The sequence below is a fragment of the Eulemur rufifrons genome, chromosome 30, assembly GCF_041146395.1.
Source record: "Eulemur rufifrons isolate Redbay chromosome 30, OSU_ERuf_1, whole genome shotgun sequence".
Lineage (NCBI taxonomy): Eukaryota > Metazoa > Chordata > Mammalia > Primates > Lemuridae > Eulemur > Eulemur rufifrons.
In genome coordinates, this window is record NC_091012.1 from 15,591,708 (window position 1) to 15,611,137 (window position 19,430).

The 19,430-nt window shown below is 36.5% G+C and overlaps 1 pseudogene; it reads left to right on the forward strand.

The window, feature by feature from the left end:
• Window positions 1-6,023: 6,023 nt before the first annotated feature.
• On the forward strand, window positions 6,024-6,746 carry LOC138378638 (phosducin-like protein 3 pseudogene; annotated as a pseudogene).
• Window positions 6,747-19,430: the final 12,684 nt, after the last annotated feature.

Sequence of the window (19,430 nt, forward strand, 5' to 3'; positions counted from 1 at the left end):
ATTTCTGGTTAGGATCGCTGCATTTCTCCGTTTCTTGCAGAGCCATTAGCTTCTCTCATGTAGAGTGTGTGGAAACAGAAGAAGACTATCCCATCCCCCTGTCTCTTCAGTGGTGAGAAATGTGTGCTTAAAATGCCATCCAGCCTCAGAGGAGGAAGCAGTGTGGGAAACAAAGTGCAGCCAAAGTCCCTCTTGGAGCATTTACTCTTCTCACCTTTGTTACAACAAAATTATTTTGTGTTCTGTAGGTATCATGTTCAATGCAGGTAGCACACTCATTTTATTATTTCAATGTCAGCTAGGTTACTTTCCAGTTATGTAAAGATCAATTTATTTTTCAGTGACATATTAGATCACCAATAAGGATGTTTCCAGGGATTCAGATGCATCTAGGGATTGGTGCCTGAACAGAAACTGGTTCTTAAGAGCTGTCCACTGGTAGATACTGGTAATTAAAGTAAGCTGTGTGTCAATGTAGAATTAGAAGATACTACTGGGTAGAGGTTCAAATATGCAACAGGTTTACTTTTTGATTAGCTATATTTCTCATCTGGCCTAATTTGTTTTGCTCTTTTCTACATGGGGATTCTTTCATTTGTATGTAATAGATTTTCATTTATTTCTTATTTATTTTAAGACAGGATCTTCCTCTGTGTGACCCAGGCTAGAGCGTAGTGGTGTCATCATAGCTCATTGCAACCTCAAATTCCTGGGCTTGAGCAATCCTCCTGCATCAGCCTCCCAAGTAGCTGGGACTACAGGCATGCCTGGCTAATTTTTCTGATTTTTTGTAGAGATGGGGACTCCCTGTTGTTCAGGCTGGTCCCAAACTCCTGGCCTCAAGTGATTCTGCTGCCTCGGCCTCCTTTGCAAAGTGCTAGGAGTACAGGTGTGAGCCATTGCACCTGGCCTGCATAGAATAGAATATCTGTTAAATCAAAAAGTAAAACTAACATTTTAGATTTTACTTTATGACATTCATCTTGTGAGGTGATTTAAATTATAAATTTTGCAGAAAATTATTTTTAAAAGAATGGAATTTTCATCATATAGGTGTGCACTCCTCCCCTCCCCCCACCCCATCCCCCCCCAGAGAGAACTTCAAACGTGTCCATTCCCCAGGCAGTGCGCATCGCACTCATCAAGTAGGTATACACCCATCCCTTCCACCCAGCCCCGACCTCTGTCCAATACCCAATTGGTGTGAATCCCAAATGTGCACTCAGGGAAACCAGTTTGCTGGTGAGTACATGTGGTGCTTGTTTTTCCATTCTTGGGATACTTCACTTATAGAATGGGTTCCAGCTCACTCCAGGAGAACCAAAGAGATGCCATATCGCCATCATTTCTAATAGCTGAGTAATATTCCATGGTATACACATACCACATTTTGATAATCCATTCATGAATCTATGGGCATTTGGGTTGTTTCCACATCTTTGCGATTGTGAATTGTGCTGCTATAAACATTCGGGTGCAGGTGTCTTTTTTATAGAATGACTTTTGTTCTTCTGGGTAGATGCCCAGTAATGGGATTGCTGGATCGAATGGTAGGTCTACTTGAATCTGTTTAAGGTATCTCCACATTGCTTTCCACAGGGGCTGCACTAGTTTACAGTCCCACCAGCAGTGTATGAGAGTACCTGTCTCTCCACACCCACGCCAACATGTATAGTTTTGGGACTTTTTGATAAAGGCCGTTCTCACTGGAGTTAAGTGATATCTCATTGTGGTTTTGATTTGCATTTCCCTGATGATTAGAGATGTTGAACACTTTTTCATATGTTTGTTAGCCATTTTTATATCTTCTTTTGAAAAATTTCTATTCATGTCCTTTGCCCTCTTTTTGATAGGGTTGTTCACCTATATGATGAGAGTGATGTGCACTGTCTAGGGAATGGACACAACTAAAGCTCAGACTCGGGGGGATGGGGAGGCATGGGCAATGTATATAGCCTGATCTTTTGTACCCCCTTAATGAGCTGAAAAACAAACAAAAAATAAAAATAAAAATAAATAAATAAATAAATAAATAAAAATGGAATTTTATCTGATTTTGTAGATTGGTAATTCATCAGATATTTAGCAACTACTTTTATTCTATGCATTTGTATCATAATTGATCAGTTTTTTTATTATTTTGAGGGCAAGAAAAGAGGAAGAGCAACCATTTAAAGCACGTAAGTAAACTGTTGAAAAATTAAGACATTAATAGTTTGAATTAAAAGTATGTCTGTCATGATTCCCTAAAAATATAAAGGGGACCAAACACTGTTAGCATGGAACTCATTTTTGTGGATTTTCTAAATCTCTTCTATTTTCCTAAGTATCAAACTTATGTGGAAAAGCCTTTGACTGAGTGGTGCCAATTTTTTAAGGGTTTCTAACATTTCAGCTAAATTTCAATAACTTGGTTGTGGTATATAGATCTGCCTTAAACATTTTTGCCATAATTATTTAAACTTATTTTTTAATCAAAGTAATAGTGATAATAGCTAAGTTCATTTTTAGCACTCTCTGCTGATTTCCCGTCATAGCAGGTAAAAGCTGAGCTTCCTCACTCCACCATGACCTTATTTCCCTCCCTCCATTTCCTTAACATGTATCACATTTTGTATTAAATCAGTAATTAATATTTGCATTATTATGACTATGCAAATATTGTTTGTTGCTGAGTCATACAGTTTTCTTGCTGTTCTTCTTCTGCACACCCTTCATTCTTTCTCTTAAATATTTCTGAAATCTAAGAACCTCACTTCTCCCAGACAATCCTCTTTTCTTAGCCTACATTAGCTCACACAACCAAATAAGTGGTCACCGGCTGGTCTCCCTGCTTTCACAGCCTTCTATTTCTTGTGGAATTAATTTCCTGACTATATTTATTTGCCTGTTTTCTAACAGCTATTAATCCCCCAAATTTTGTGACATTTGTCACATGCCCATCTAAATATTTTCCATCTACTAAAATATATCTGTTTCATTTATCTCTTGGAGACAACTCCTCTCAGCCTTTTGTCATTCTCCTCCAGTATGGACTGCTTTGTTTTGCTAGTCCTGCTTTGTTAGCCTGTTTTTCTGGGACATCTCTTTGAAGTCCTCTGGGATCTCACATAATGGCTCTCTTGTGTCAGATCCCTTATGCCATAGGTTCTGTGTTTCCCGTGTCTTGTTATACTCCTTGAGGGTCTTTTGTTGTTTTGTTTTTGAGATAGGGTCTTTCTCTGTTGCCCAGGCTAGAGCGCAGTGTTATCATCCTAACTCACTGCACCCTCAACCCACTGGGCTCAAGCAATCTTCCCGTCTCAGCCTCCCAGGTACCTGGGACTACAGGCATATGACACCACACCTGGCTATTTTTTTTTTCTGTTTGCAGAGATGGAGTCTTTCTGTGTTGATCAAGCTGGTCTTAAGCTTCTTTCCTCAAGCAATTCTCCTACCTTGGCTTCTCAAAGTACAGGAATTAGAGGCTTGAGCCACCTCACCTAGTCATAATCCCTAGTTTTACTGGAGCACATTCCCCCAGGAAAGGGCACATGGGCAGACATTCTTGGAGATCTAGCCTGTCTGAAAATCCCTCCCATTTGATAGAACATAAAATTCTAGCTTGAAATTAAATTTCATCATCTGAAGACATTTCTCTATTGTGTTCTCAATTTACTGTTGTCCTTGAATCTGTTGCCATTGTGTGATACATTATATGTAACCAATTTGTCATCTTTACCCCTTTCCTTCTCTGAAAGAATTTTAGTGCATTCTCTATATCTGGGATTAATGCAATTTTGTAATATGGTTTGGGGGGATTTTTTTCATTTTATTGGGTCCCCTAAGTTTGCAGACCATCTCTTCTAGAGAGTTTTGTTTCCTTGCTATTTTTTCTGTTCCTTCTTTTTTCTTATATCACTATTCAAATGTTGGGCCTCTTTGACCAGTATTTCTGCATTGATCTTTAACTATCCCTCCACTGCTTTCCAGTTTGTCTTTTTGTTCTACTTCCTGGGGATTCTTTGACTGTATACTCTAACACTTCTATTAAAAGTTTTGTCTTTTTGAGAGTATTTTAAGAAATTTTTAAAGTTTTTATTTTCTACTGAATTTTTATGACTTCTATAAATTCCTTTTTCCTGTTGTTTTGATCTCTCTTGTTGGATCCTTCTCTCAAATGTGTGGTGGTGGTCCCTATATTTTTCTAATTGGAAACACCATGCAGGAGCAGGACTTTTGTTAACTGATGGCTTTCACTGTGAAAATTTGAAGGACAAGCTGGCTTTTTTTTTTCAGCTTATGATGGGGGTACAAAAGTTCAGGTTATATATATCGCCCATGTCCTGCCCATCCCCCTGAGTCAGAACATTCAAGCGTGTCCATTCCCATCAGTGCGCAATGCACTCATCATGTAGGTATTAGCTGAGAGTCTTTTCTCTGGGACAGTTCAGGCTCTTCAGAGAAAGAACGCTTCACTTTCTACCCGGGAAGTGCAAACTTGGCTACTTGTACATTTTTCAGTGAATGGACTTTTCCCATTTTCCAAATTTCAGCCCTAGTATCTCTGAAAGTGGTACCTCTGAGCCCAGAAACACTCAGGTTTATAGCTCCAGGAATGCACATCTAAATTCCTTATAAGATGGGGGCACAGGTGGAGGAGGGGCTCTAACCACAGATTTTGAACTGACTTTGTTGGCTTTTGTTTTGTTTTACCTACCTCCCACAGTGCCATGTGCCTTCTGAATTCTGAGACTGCCTTGAGTTCAATGAGGCTGTTCCAGTCATTCTCTGGGTGCACCATAGTTGTGCTTCCATACCAGTTACCACTCCTTTGTCATCTTTTTATCTTTCAATACTAAAAATAATCTGCTATCAATCCTTATTCCTGGTCTTCTATACAACCTTTATTTGATGCCTTTAATTCTAATGAATTTCAGGAGGGAGAGGAAATAAATTCATGGTCTACCCATTAAACCCAAATTTAGAAGCTATACCTAAAGTACAAATCTATACTATCAGCAGGGTGTTAAAGTCTCCAGCTACTATAGTATTGTTATCTATCATTTGGTTCAGATCAAGTAGGGTTTGCTTTATGAATCTGGGTGCACCTAAATTGGGTGCATATATATTAAGTATAGTTATGTCTTCTTGCTGAATTGTACCCTTCACCAGTATATAGTAACTATCTTTGTTTTTCATTACTTTTTTTAATTTAAAAACTAAGTTATTGGAGATTAAAACTGCCACACCAGCTTTCTTTTGGCTTCCATTTTCTTGAAATATCGATTTCCACCCTTTTTATTTTCAGTCTAAATGCATCTTTGCATGTACATATACACTATATAATGCTGACGGATATAGTTCAATAAGAAGACATAACTATACTTAATATGTATGCACCCAACTTAGGTGCACACAGATTCATAAAGCAAACCCTACTTGATCTAAACCAAATGATAAACAGCAACACCATAATAGCCGGAGACTTCAAAACCCAGCTGACAGCACAGGACAGACCCTCCAAACAGAAAATAAACAAATAAATAATGGACTTAAATACAATACTAGAACAAATGGGTCTGACTGATATCTACAGGACATTCTACCCAAAATCCACTGAATATACATTCTTCTCATCAGCTCATGGGACATTCTCTAAGATTGACCATATCCTAGGACATAAAGCATGTCTTAAAAAATTCAAAAAAATAGAAATTATACCATGAATCTTCTCAGATCACAGAGGAATAAAGGTAGACATTAACCCTAACAGAAATTCTCATTTCTACTCAAAGTCATGGAAGTTAAACAACTTTCTCCTGAATGATTATTTTATAAATTAAGAAATCAAAATGGAAATCAAAAGATTCTTTGAATTAAATTACAAAGGAGACACAACTTATCAAAATCTGTGGGACGCAGCTAAAGCAGTCCTGAGGGGAAAATTCATTTCCATAAATGCCTATATCAAAAAGACAGAAAACTTATAAATAGACAACCTGGGTACTTCGGCCAGACTGGCGTGAGCGGTTGAAGACACAATGCAGGACCTCAGTGCAGACACTGAGTGGAATGACATCTTACGCAAAAAGGGCACCTTGCCCTCAAAGCAAAGTCTGGAAGATTTGGAAAAGGAGGCAGAAGAGGAGGAGCAGAGAGTCCTTCAGCAGTCAGTGGTGAAAACATATGAAGATATGACTTTGGAAGAGCTGGAGGATCATGAAGATGAATTTAATGAGGAGGATGAACATGCTATTGAAATGTACAGGCAGCAAAGACTGGCTGAGTGGAAAGCAACTAAATTGAAGAATAAATTTGGAGAAGTTTTGGAGATCTCAGGAAAGGATTATGTTCAAGAAGTTACCAAAGCCAGTGAAGGCTTGTGGGTAGTCTTGCACCTTTACAAACAAGGGATTCCCCTCTGTGCCCTGATAAATCAACACCTCAGTGGACTTGCCAGGAAGTTTCCTGATGTCAAATTTATCAAAGCCATTTCAACAACCTGCATACCCAATTATCCTGATAGGAATCTGCCCACGATATTTGTTTACCTTGAAGGTGATATCAAGGCTCAGTTTATTGGTCTTCTGGTGTTTGGCGGCATGAACCTGACAAGAGATGAGCTGGAGTGGAAAATGTCTGAGTCTGGAGCAGTCAAGACAGACGAGGAGGAAAACCCTAAGAAACCGATTGAAGACACATTGCTGTCCTCAGTGCGGTGCTCTGTCCCTCTGAGGAGGGATAGTGATTTGGAGGATGACTAAGGCTGCAGCTGCCACAGCTTGCCTAACTTTCTTGATGTGACAAATTGTCCGGATTTTTGTAAACAAGAAAAAGAAAGAATGAATCCTTTGGGTTTTTAGCCTTTTATAATTATGTTTCAAATCCCATATATTTTAGAAATGATTATTGCTGGGAATTCTACTAAATTTCTTGGAACTCTTTTTAAATTATAACATTTCTTTATAAAAAAGTTAAAATGGCCATTGGTATGGCAAATGTCTACGTTTTTCTCACTTATATTTTAAGTAAGTCATAAAACCTAGTCACTATTTTTTGACATATATAAAAAGGAATATGACGTTTTAAGTAAATGTGAATAAATTATACAGTGGAAAATGGCAAACTAAGCTTTATAGTTACATTGTTTATTTTATTTTATTTTATTTTTTATTTCACCTTATTGTTATGGGGGATACAGAATTGCAGGTTATATACGTTGTCCATGTACCGCCTTTCCCCCCAAGTCAGAGCTCCAGGTGTGTCTGTTCCCCAGATAGTGCACATTACACCCATCATGTAGGTATATATCCCTCCCTTCCCCACTCCCCCTTCCCAAGTCAGCACCTTCAGGCATTACCATTCCCCAATGGTGCGCAATGCACTCATTGTGTAGGCATACATCCATCCCCTCCCTCGCCCACCATCTCAGTCTGATATCCGATTGGTGTCATTCTCAGATGTGTATTTAGGTGATGATCAGGGAAACCAATTTTCTAGTGAGTACATGTGATGCTTGTTTTTCCATTCTTGGGATACTTCACTTAATATAATTGGTTCCAACTCTCTCCAGGAGAACCATAGACATGTCGTATCTTCATTGTTTCTTATAGCTGAGTAATATTCCATGGTATACATATACCACAGCTTACTAATCGAATCATGTATTGATGGGCATTTGGGTTGTTTCCACATCTTTGCTATTGTGAATTGTGCTGCTATAAACATTCGGGTACATGTGTCTTTGTTACAGAATGATCTTTTTTCCTTTGGGTATATGCCCAGTAATGGGATTGCTGGATCAAATGGCAGGTCTACTTGAATCTGTTTAAGATACCTCCATAATGCTTTCCACAGGGGTTGCACTAGTTTGCAGTCCCACCAGCAGTGTATGAGTGTTCCTGTCTCTCCACATCCACCCCAACATGTGTTGTTTTGGGTTGGGAAAAAAATTTTGCACACTACACGTCAGATAAAGGACTGATAACAAGAATCTATTTAGAACTCAGGAAAATCAGCAAGAAAAAAATCAAACAACCCTATCAAAAAGTGGGCAAATGACATGAATAGAAACTTCTCAAAAGAAGACATAAGAATGGCTAACAAACATATGAAAAAATGCTCAACGTCCCTAATCATCAGAGAAATGCAAATCAAAACCACAATGAGATATCACTTAACCCCAGTGAGAATGGCCTTTATCAAAAAACCCAAAACAATACATTGTTTATTTTTATTTTATAAAGATAGCAATACGATTATCAACTCAACATATAGGAACAATCTCTAGAGAAAAAAACTTAGTATTCTGTTTAGAAGAAATAGGCAATTTTTGTGAAACAAACATTATCTTATCAAAGCAATAATGGAAGGATTCCAGTTTACTGCCATATTTGATTAAATGTTTTTTCTAGTTAATATTTATCTCAGACTGTCGAGGCATCAGCTATATTCATTACTATAAAAGGCCACATTAAATTCTTTTTTGGAAATAAAGATATAAGCACACATATAAAGAGATAAACTGTATCTCAGTCAATAAAAAACATCAAGTTGTTTTGTGAACCAGAATCCTGTTAGCTTCATCATTCTTGTCAAATTGACATTGATAACAGAAAAATTAGAGGAAACATTATTTCCTAATATTTGTGTTGAATGATACAGTACTTAATGCTGGTTAGAATCTTAAAAATCTGAATCAGCATGGAGTTCTTTCATTATATTGTAAAATTTAATTTTCCTCTAATTCAAAGAATGCTAAGTAGCTGTCACGCAAAAAAAAAAAAAAAAATAGACAACCTAATGAGTAGACTCAAAGAGCTGGAGAAAGAAGAACAGACCAACCCCAAACCCAGCAGAAGGAGAGAAACTACTAAGATCAAATCAGAACAAAATGAAAAGGACAACAAAAAAACCATAAGGGAGATTAATATAACAAAAAGTTTGTTGTTTGAAAAGATAAACAAAATAGACACACCTCTGGCTAGACTAACCAAGAGCAACAACCCTATCAAAAAGTGGGCAAAGGACATAAATAGAAAATTATCAAAACAAGATATAAGAATGGCTAACACACATATGAAAAAATGCTCAACCTCTCTAATCATCAGGGAAATGCAAATCAAAATCACAATGAGATATCACTTAACTCCAGTGAGAATGGCCTTTATCAAAAAGTCCCAAAACAATACATGTTGGCATGGATGCGGAGAGACAGGAACACTCATACACTGCTGGTGGGACTGCAAAGTAGTGCAACCCCTGTGGAAAACAATATGGAGATACCTTAAACAGATTGAAGTAGACCTACCATTCGATCCAGCAATCCCATTACTCGGCATCTACCCAAAAGAACAAAAGACATTCTATGACAAAGATACCTGCACCCGAAGGTTTATAGCAGCACAATTCACAATTGCAAAGATGTGGAAACAACCCAAATGCCCATCAATTCATGAGTGGATCAGTAAAATGTGGTATATATATATACCATGGAGTATTACTCAGCTATAAGAAATAACGGTGATATACAATTTTTTTTGTTCTCCTGCAGAGAGCTGGAACCCATTCTATTAAGTGAACTATCCCAAGAATGGAAAAATAAGCACCACATGTACTCACCAGGAAATTGGTTTCCCTGATCATCACCTAAGTGCACATTTGGGAATAACACTAATTGGGTATCGGACAGAGGTGGTGGGTGGGGGGAGGGGATGGGTGTATACCTACTTGATGAGTGTAATGCTCACTGTCTGGGGAATGGACACACTTGAAGCTCTGACTCAGGGGGATGGGGGGGCATGGGCAATATATATAACCTGAACTTTTGTACCCCCATAATAAGCTGAAATAAAAAAAAGAAAAAAAAAGAAAGTATAATTCTAAATTTAAATTCAATATAAATAATAATATTAGTTCAGGCAATTTTTAGTTATTCTTATAATAATCATATTGCACTTTTCTACTAAGCCCTCATTTAGTAATTGAATTTCAACTCTTCACCCTGCCATATGGTCCCATCACTGTGCAGCATACATGGAGCTTTTTCAAGAGTGCACAGTGTTAGATATCATTAAGTGAATGAGAAGTCATCAAATCTTTAAAAAAAAAAATCCAAAGTCTGTCTTATAAATAAAGGAGGAGAAAAAGTTTAGTTCACTTTTATTTTTTTAATTGGTTTAAAGTCAGAGAGAGTAGGCACAATGGAAAAAGTCAGTGGGTGGGTACAGGATTTCAGCAGGTACTCGATCTTTTATGGTAAGGTTTGGGTTGTGACTGCTAGGTATTATTTTCTAGTCTTTGCTATTCAACTTTTAAATCCACTAAGTGCCCTCTTTCCTCTCCTGTTAAAGACTATAAAATTCTATATTTTGGTATTTGTGCTGACTGAAGAAAAATGCAATTCTCTGTCCCTATCTATTTTGTGACTACCTGAAATAATATCTATGAACACTGAATTGTTGGTAGAGTTTTTGCTGTTTAATTTTTTAAAGTCTTTTCTAATTCTTTTTTTCAGCATATTGTGGGGGTACAAAAGTTTAGGTTATGTATATTGCCCTTCCACCCCCCACCCGGAATCAGAGCTTCAAACGTGTCCTTCCCCTCCCCGGACAGTGTGCACTGCACACATTATGTGTGCATACACCCATCCCCTCCCCCATCCACATCTGCCTAAATTTGTTTTTAGTATTTGCATTCTATATCCTTAAGTTTGTTAGTATAGTTTGTTGCAATTGTAAGATGACAATGGTAAGGCTTTAGCCATAAAGGGGAATTGTCAAGTTTTCAAGCAGGATGAGGAGAATATTACCTGTTAGAAGCTATAATTGCTTTGCTCAGAAACTTAATTCTGCCACCCTCTAATCTCAAGAGACAAAGAGATGCTCTTGATATTGAAAAGTTTGCGTAGCTGAAACTACACACACTTGCTGTATGTCTCTTGCTGTGTACTTGTTAGGAGAGAGTTTTTACATCTATCTTTTTCTGATCATCTCAAAATTTGGGAATGGCCTGGTTGTGGGAAAAAATCAAGCAAGTAGAAATGGCCATTTTCCTGGAATGAATAATTCCTCTGTCTTCAAGCCGGAGTTTAGAGTAAGGCTGGACTGATGGGGAAGTGTTTAATGTTTCTTTGGCTGGATCTAGCCAATAGACCATAAGTTGGTGATTCACTAAAAGCCACATATAATTCAAAGTTTTAAAGGTTTTAGCATTAATATTTTCAGAGACAAACCATGTACACTCATAACAGAAAATCTTAAGGGAAAAAAGTTGGAGAAATCATCATGTCAAGTTCTACAATCTAGTCTGCATTTTGGTCCATTTCCTCTCTGTTCTGTTTATTCTCATGTATAAGTTTTTCATAACAACTAACTTTTGTTGTGGTGTAGGGTATGCCATATAGCACCTAAGAGTAGTGACCTTAAAAGATACCTTCTACCACTTGGAATGAAAGTATTTGAATGAGTTAGTTTTCATTTTTCATGTTGCATTTGTTTTTTGAGATTATAAAAGTATACATATTAACACAGAGAGTTAATGTGTACACAGTAACTGAATAGGTTAAGAAACACAAAAGAGTTAGATAGAATTAAAACATTTCTATCTTAAAGGAGAATTGGGCCCTCCAAATAGTAATACTTCTCAAAAATATAAGTCTGGGACTTTTTATTAATAAGGAATAAGTGATTTTGCAGTAGAAACAACTGAAACAAACGAAAGGGTGTTAGATGTGGATATTTCTTATTGTCGGTTACTGGCAAGTTTTAAATGCTGTGTACTTTTAAATGCAACAAGTAGATCCCTGCCCTGTCTTTCATGTATTTGTGGGGGCTACTGATAGGAGAATGTGACAACATGTTAAAAACTATCATATTAATAGGAGGAAAGAAGGCTCATCTGAATTAGTTTTTTTAAATGCATTAAAATCATTGGTACTGTGTGGTTTTAAAGAATGCTGCTGTTTCTTCAACTATTCAGTCACTTATATTTGGTTGCTAATTTCATTTTTTAAGGAAGACAGCTGTCTTAACATTGTTTAGGATATTTCATTATTTGACTGTTGCATTCTTTACAACTAAGTGGATACTTATAAAGTGTTTTAAACATAGTTTATTTTCTACAGGGGTCAAAAAGTTTCTTCTAACCTCTGATATCATTACAGATAAAGTCTCACTAATTTGTGTCTGTAGCAAGATTTATCTTCCAAATTGTAACTGGTTTTAAATAATAATTTGTCAAACAGTTGTTCGCACTAATTTGTCCCAAATTCTGTGCTCAGCAGCTGGAGGTAGAAGGAGTAAGAGTCCCACTTACCATGCAGAAGCTTAGTTTTTTATGAGGGAGCTGTCCTGCAAGCAACTGTTACCATGTAAAAAGTGGTGAAATAAACATATGAGTGTACACAAAGAGAAGAGTTTTGTGGTGTGGAGGCTGGCAAAGGTATCCTGGAAGGTAGGTGGGTCCAGTTTGCTGGGACAGGAGGAAGGAAAAGGCATTCCAGCCAGAGAGCAGCAAGAGTGAGCAGGAAAGTGCCATGATGTATGTCAAATAGCTTATAGAATAAAATTAATAAAATTTTGAAATGAGTGGAATCTCTTCTCTAAAGTTCTCATTTGAGTAATATAATGGCAGTCTTATTTAAACATGAAGTGAAAGTTAAACCAAAAAAGTTGTTTTTGTCCCTCATTCTTTGGCTATGAGAGTCTTAAAGTAATAATTTTATCGTCCATTAAGATAACAGGCCCAGGGAGACCTACAGTCCTCTCATTTGTTGTTGATTAAGCAGCCCTGGCACAAAGGGCCTGTGTCTCTAAAACATTTGTTTCATCACACTGTCTCCTGAACTAAAACATTTAGTGTGAGCAAATTAGTAAACTTTATGTTAGGCTTTAATTTACTGCCATAAATTTCTCTTATCCCAATATCATTGAAGGCATTACATTTTAGTGTAATAAATAAATACTAAAAAGCTCAGTTTTTTTATTGCTTAAGAAAAAACACTGAAATCTTTTTTTTATTTCAGCATATTATGGGGGTACAAAAGTTTAGGTTATGTATATTGCCCATGCCCCCCCCCCACCCCTGAGTCAGACCTTCAAGTGTGTCCATTCCCCAGACAGTGCGCATCGCACTCATTATGTAGGTATACACCCATCCCCTCCCCTCACCCCATATCTGCCTGACACCCAATTGGTGTTATTCCCAAATGTGCACTTAGGGGATGATCAGGGAAAACAATTTTCTGGTGAGTACATGTGGTGCTTATTTTTCCATTCTTGGGATATTTCACTTAGTAGAATGGGTTCCAACTCTATCCAGGAGAACATAGGAGATTTTATATCACCGTTATTTCTTATAGCTGAGTCATACTCCATGGTATACATGGACCACATTTTACTAATCCACTCATGTAGTGATGGGCATTTGGATTGTGTCCACATCTATGTGATTGTGAATTGTGCTGCTATAAACATTCGGGTGAAGGTGTCTTTTCTATCGAATGTCTTTTGTTCTTTTGAGTACATGCCCAATAATGCGATTGCTGGATCAAATGGTAGGTCTACTTGAATCTGTTTAAGGTATCTCCATATTGTTTTCCACAGGGATTGCACTAGTTTTCAGTCCCACCAGCAGTGTATGAGTGTTCCTGTCTTTCCGCATTCACACCAACATTTATTGTTTTGGGACTTTTTGATAAAGGCCATTCTCACTGGATTAAGTGATATCTCATTGTGGTTTTGATTTACATTTCCCTGATGATTAGAGATGTTGAACATTTTTTCATATGTTTGTTGGCCATTCTTCAATCTTCTTTTGAAAAATTTGTATTCATGTCCTTTGCCCACTTTTTGATAGGGTTGTTTGATTTTTTCTTGCTGATTTTCCTGAGTTCTGAATAGATTCTAGTTATCAGTCCTTTGTCAGATGTGTAGCATGCCAATATTTTTTCCCATCTGTAGATTGTCTGTTTGCTTTAGTGACTGTTTCTTTGGCTGTGCAGAAGCTTTTTAATTTAATCAGGCCCCATTTATTTATTTTTGTTGTTGCTGTGATTGCCTTTGGGGTCTTCCTCATAAATTCTTTGCCTAGGCCAATGTCTATAAGAGTCTTTCCCACACTTTTTTCTAGAATTTCAGTAGTTTCACTCCTAAGGTTTAAGTCTGTTATCCACCGTGATTTGATTTTTGTGAGAGGTGAAAGCTATGGGTCCTGTTTCAGTCTTCTACATATGGCTATCCAGTTTTCCCAGCACTGTTTATTGAATAAGGATTCTTTTTCCCAAGTATGTTTTTGTCTGCTTTGTCAAAGCTTAGATGGCTACATGAGGATGGTTTTATATCTGTATTTTCTGTTCTGTTCCACTGGTCTGTGTCCCTGCACTTGTGCCTGAACTTTTATGTTAAACTTTTAAAATTATTTATAAATGTAACTCAAAATAGATTCTTGCTGGATTTGACTATAGGTATTATATCAAAGGTAGAATTTTATAACCCATTCTTCAAACATTGTCTGTGGAAGTTAAGAGCCTTCAGTGGGTTTCCTATAGAGCCACACATAGATACCACACAGGCAGTTTATTAAGTATAAGAAATGTCTTAATGCTTCATCATTTGACATTTTCTTTACTTTTTTATTGATACATAATAATTGTACATATTCATGGAGTACATGTTATATTTTGATACAAGCATATAACATATAATGATCAAATCAGGGTAGTTGGGATATGATTCACCTGAAACATTTATCATTGCTTTCTGTTGCGAACATTTGAAGACGTCTAGCTATTTTGAAATATAATAAATTGTTGTTAACTATAGTTGCCCTATTGCACTATTGAACACTAGAACTTTTTCCTTATATTTAACAGTATTGCCCATTAACCAACACCTCTTCATTACTCCTTCCCACCACCCTTACCAAGCTCTAGTAGCCACCATTCTATTCACTACCTCCATGAGATCAATTATTTTTAGGTCCCATATAGGAGTGTGAAAATGAAATATTTGTCTTTCTATGCCTGGCTTATTTCACTTAAAATAATGTCCTCCAGATACATCCATGTTTCTGCAAATGACAAAATTTCCTTCTTTTCATGGCTAAATAACACTCCATTGTGTACATACACATCTTTCATATCCATTCATCCCTTGATAAACACTTAAGCTGATTCCACAGTTTAGCCATTGTGAATAATGCTGCAATAAACCCCGAAGTGCAAATATCTCTGGTTACATTTTATGTCTTTGCCTCACCCAAGCGAGGTTTAGAGGCATACCTTTCCGCTCTACAATACTCACCACGTTCATGCCCATTAGTTGTGAGTTTACCTCCCCTAACCCCCTACTCCCTGGAGAATATTACTACCGTTATCACTTGACATTTTAACCAAAGAAAAAACCACACTTTTATAGGTTTAACTTACTGTGACATTTTCTTCTGTTTTTTTTTTTTTTTCCCTTTAGGTATCTCCAGGGCAGCTTATTAGAAAGGGTGATCTGAACTTTTGTACCCCCATAATAAACTGAAATTTAAATGTATAAATAAATAAATAAAGCAACGCCCACTATCTGGGGAACAGACACGCCTGGAGCTCTGACTTGGGGAGAAAGGCGGTACATGGGCAATGTATGTAACCTGCAATTCTGTATCCCCCATAACAATAAGATGAAAAAAAAAATAAAAAAAAGAAATTAATAATTGTAACATAAAAAAAAATAAAATAAAAAAAAAAGAAAGGACAGCTCATGCTCAATGGTGTTTCCAGAAAACAACGCAGTCAACCAGCCTAACCATAGAACAGTAAAATAGTGAGTACAACTAGGTTGCCAAGGGCAGATGACAGACCCCTTATACTAAAAGCATCCCAGCCATCCTCAGTCATTTCAGCCATTTGGCTGTCCTTTTTCAGGGATCAGTTTGAGAAATTGATATCAATTATATATTAATTTCAAGGGCCTAAGTATGAATTTTCAATTTCTGTTTTAATCTTAGACTGCATAGAGGAAGGGAAAGCCAGTTACCAAATGAGCAATTCCAGAAAAAGTGTAGCTCTTTATATGATGCATTTACCTTAAGATAATGTTGAGCATAATGAAAAGGAGAGGTGGCTTTTATTGGAAGTTTCTGAAGAAAAAATATTTCTTTATGAGTTATCGGCCTGAAGTAATGCATACTACTTTGGAAACTATTCTTGGAAGAAGGAACAGCTTGTCTTACATTGGCAGCCAAATGTATCTGCATTGAAATATACCAATCAAGCATGAGCACCTTTGAGGTGCACAATCACAGATATACTTTGAAAACACCCTAAGATGAACCATTCAAGTTTATTGAAAAGGCATTAACAACAAAAATAAGCCCCATTGGATTGTCCTTTGAACATTATTAACACGTTGGATTACAAGTGTTGATTTTCAGAACACAGTTTGGAAAATGCTACTTTAGAATATCAATGTCCTTATCCCCATTTTTACAGTTAAAAATATAACTAGCTTATAAACTTAATTTTGTTTCTAATGTACTAGTTTTTTGCTAATTGAATTATCTGTAACTGCTACATTTAATTAAAAATTGCAAGTTTACACTCATAATAATGTCACTTTCCTCTTTCATTTATAACAATAGTCATGATCAAATTGCGTTTCAGATAAAACTGGACCGGGACTCTGCCCAAAGTCGTGGGTTTTGGTACCTTATTAAGTACTCACTGTATGCTTTTGTTCAGACAAGGCCCTAAATCTGTGAGTAAAAAACCACTCTACTTTGGCTAGAGTCCCAGCGTTTTTTGAATTCAGATGATTCTGATGTTTCCATATGTAGTACAAAAGTAGTTTCAAAGATTAACCTTGCTCAAACAAGTACATTTTATGCTTTTTTCCTCCCTAACTTAGTCTAATTTTTAGAAGTCTCCCTTTGGAAGTACAGTAAGTTTTAATTTGCTGTCATTAAGTTTTAGAAATTATCATATGACATATTCACTGTTGGTGAAAGAAAGGTTTCTTGAGAAAATTAATAGGAAAAATTGGCTTTTAGGAAAGATTTTGAAAAACGTGTGAGGGGGTAGTATTGCTTGTTCTCAGTGGGAGAGGTGAGACGTTAGAATCACTTATGCAACATTTTTCAAAATACATATCTGCAAATATGCATCTTCCCACCTCCACCTTCCCTCCATGTCTAGGCACTCACAAGCCCTTTAGGAAAATGGGGAAGAATGTGAGGCAGAATTACATGAGCAAAAGCATCCCAGGTGATTCTGATCTCAACCCTAAAGCAATCATTCCCAAGCTTTGCTGTACATTGGCATCACCTGGGAACTTTAAAATAATTCTGATGCCCAAGTCATATCCAATGCCAACTAAGTCACAATGCCTCAAGTTGAAAGTCAGGCTGTTTTTAAAGTTCTTCAGATAATTTCTGTGTGCAGTAAAGGAGGGGCAATGCTGCTTACTTTGCATGTAGGAGGATGCACTGTTCCTATCGGTGGGACTTTGGGCAGGTCAGATTTAAGCCTTGGTTTCCTTACCTGCAAAATGAGTTGAGTTAAATGTCATGTGAGGTTGGGTGGTCCTTTCCATCTTATAACTTCAAATTCTGTGATTTTGAAATCAATTTGGAGACAAAACTGCTGGAAGCATTAGATTAATAAAAGTGTCCATCTTATATGCTAATAATGTTACAGGCTTTTTAAAAAGTGCTAATAGTATATAGACCTACTTTTAAACATCTGATTTGCCTTCCCTCAATTATTCTGAGCCTCATTTTAGACATTGGAGGCAAATGGAAACATATAACTTACCAAAGAGAACCCTTTGTTTTCTAACACACAACATCTGTGGATAACAGAAATACAGTAACAGAGTGAGTTGTCTCTGTTCATTAATATTTCATTTAAAATATTTGGGAAATAGCTCCCGTTAATATTATCCTGTGCAGTATTATGCTGCACTGTTAACACCGCTTGTTTCGGGATAGCTATATCTGTCATTGATTTTGCACTTATATTTTCACACTTATATTTACTAACAAATTTTTCAATAATTATTGCAAAAGCGACATTAAATGTTTTTATTTGGTATAAAGCTCTTTCATTATTTACTTTTAGAGCTAAAATGGAAAACAGGAAGGTAAGTGATAGTGAACTAAATCAACTGAAATTCAAGGCCTAACAACTTAAAGTAAACAAAATTGCTATATGTCTTCATTTAAGCATGTGTACAAATAGATATAACTTTCACAGGATGAAAGATTCTATGGAAGAGCAAATGACATGGAAAATAAGTAATAATTAATATATTACAATAATCAACAGAAGCCTGTCTTCTAACAGCATATTGCCTAGTATGTTGGCTCTCCTATTTTTACTAAAAGCCAAAGAATTAAAACAAAGGGGAAAGTGCCCACACAGTACTGTTCTAAAGTAGAGAATTGTAGAGCCCCTGGGAATGTTCCCCCCAGCACCTTTTAAAAATTGTCTTCAGACATAACAAATGATATAATCTGTTGTTAAAAATATTTTTTTCCTCCACAGTGTGACTTTAGTAATATATTACCACATAAATAACAGGTGAACTTTTTAAACCTGTCTTGTTTTTCCAGCTAATTACTTTGCATGATATCAAGTTTAGTAGTAGGTCATAACTATAGACATAGGCTGTAGTGTGCTTACTAGAGTACTGAAGCAAACCATTTGCAGCTTTTTTGGTCCTTAAGATTCTTCTAGCACTTAAATTATTGAGGAACACAAAGAGTATTTTTTCATGTCAATTATATTGGTATTTACTGTATTAGAAATTAAAATTGAGAATTAAAAAATATGCTTAGTTTAGTTTTCTCAACCTTGGGATCCTTGATATTTTGAGCTAGATAATTCTTTGTTGTGGAATGTGTCCTGTGCATTGTAGAATGTTTAGAAGCACCACTAGGAGCCAGCAGTAACTTCCCCCAGATTGTGACAACAAAAAATGTCCCCTGGGGGACAAAATCACCCATGACTGACAACCACATTGTTAACATAAATAATATTTTTCACAAAAATAACTTTTCTTCTGCAACAAAAAAATTGATAAAAAGTGTGTTTTGTTTACATTTTTTGCAAATCTCTAGTGTCTGGCTTACTAGAAGACAGCTGGATTCTCATTCCTGTCTTTGCAATTTGTTTTGAAGAGACAATAAGATGATGGCCTAGCCTCATGCAAATATATAGTTGGGAAAGACGTGCATTTTTAAAGCTTTCAGATGATTGTGGGTTTTTTTAATACTACAACAAAACTCCACAAGTCCTAGTTCCTTAGTTGCAATGTAGTATTGCATATGAATGCATTTGTGACATTAATACTCATTAATCTATATTGCACAATAAATGAATATTTTCCTCTCACTTGGAGGAAAGATTTGCTTTTGTTATTATCGGCACCAATCTTATAAAAACATTAAGTATTGAAAAG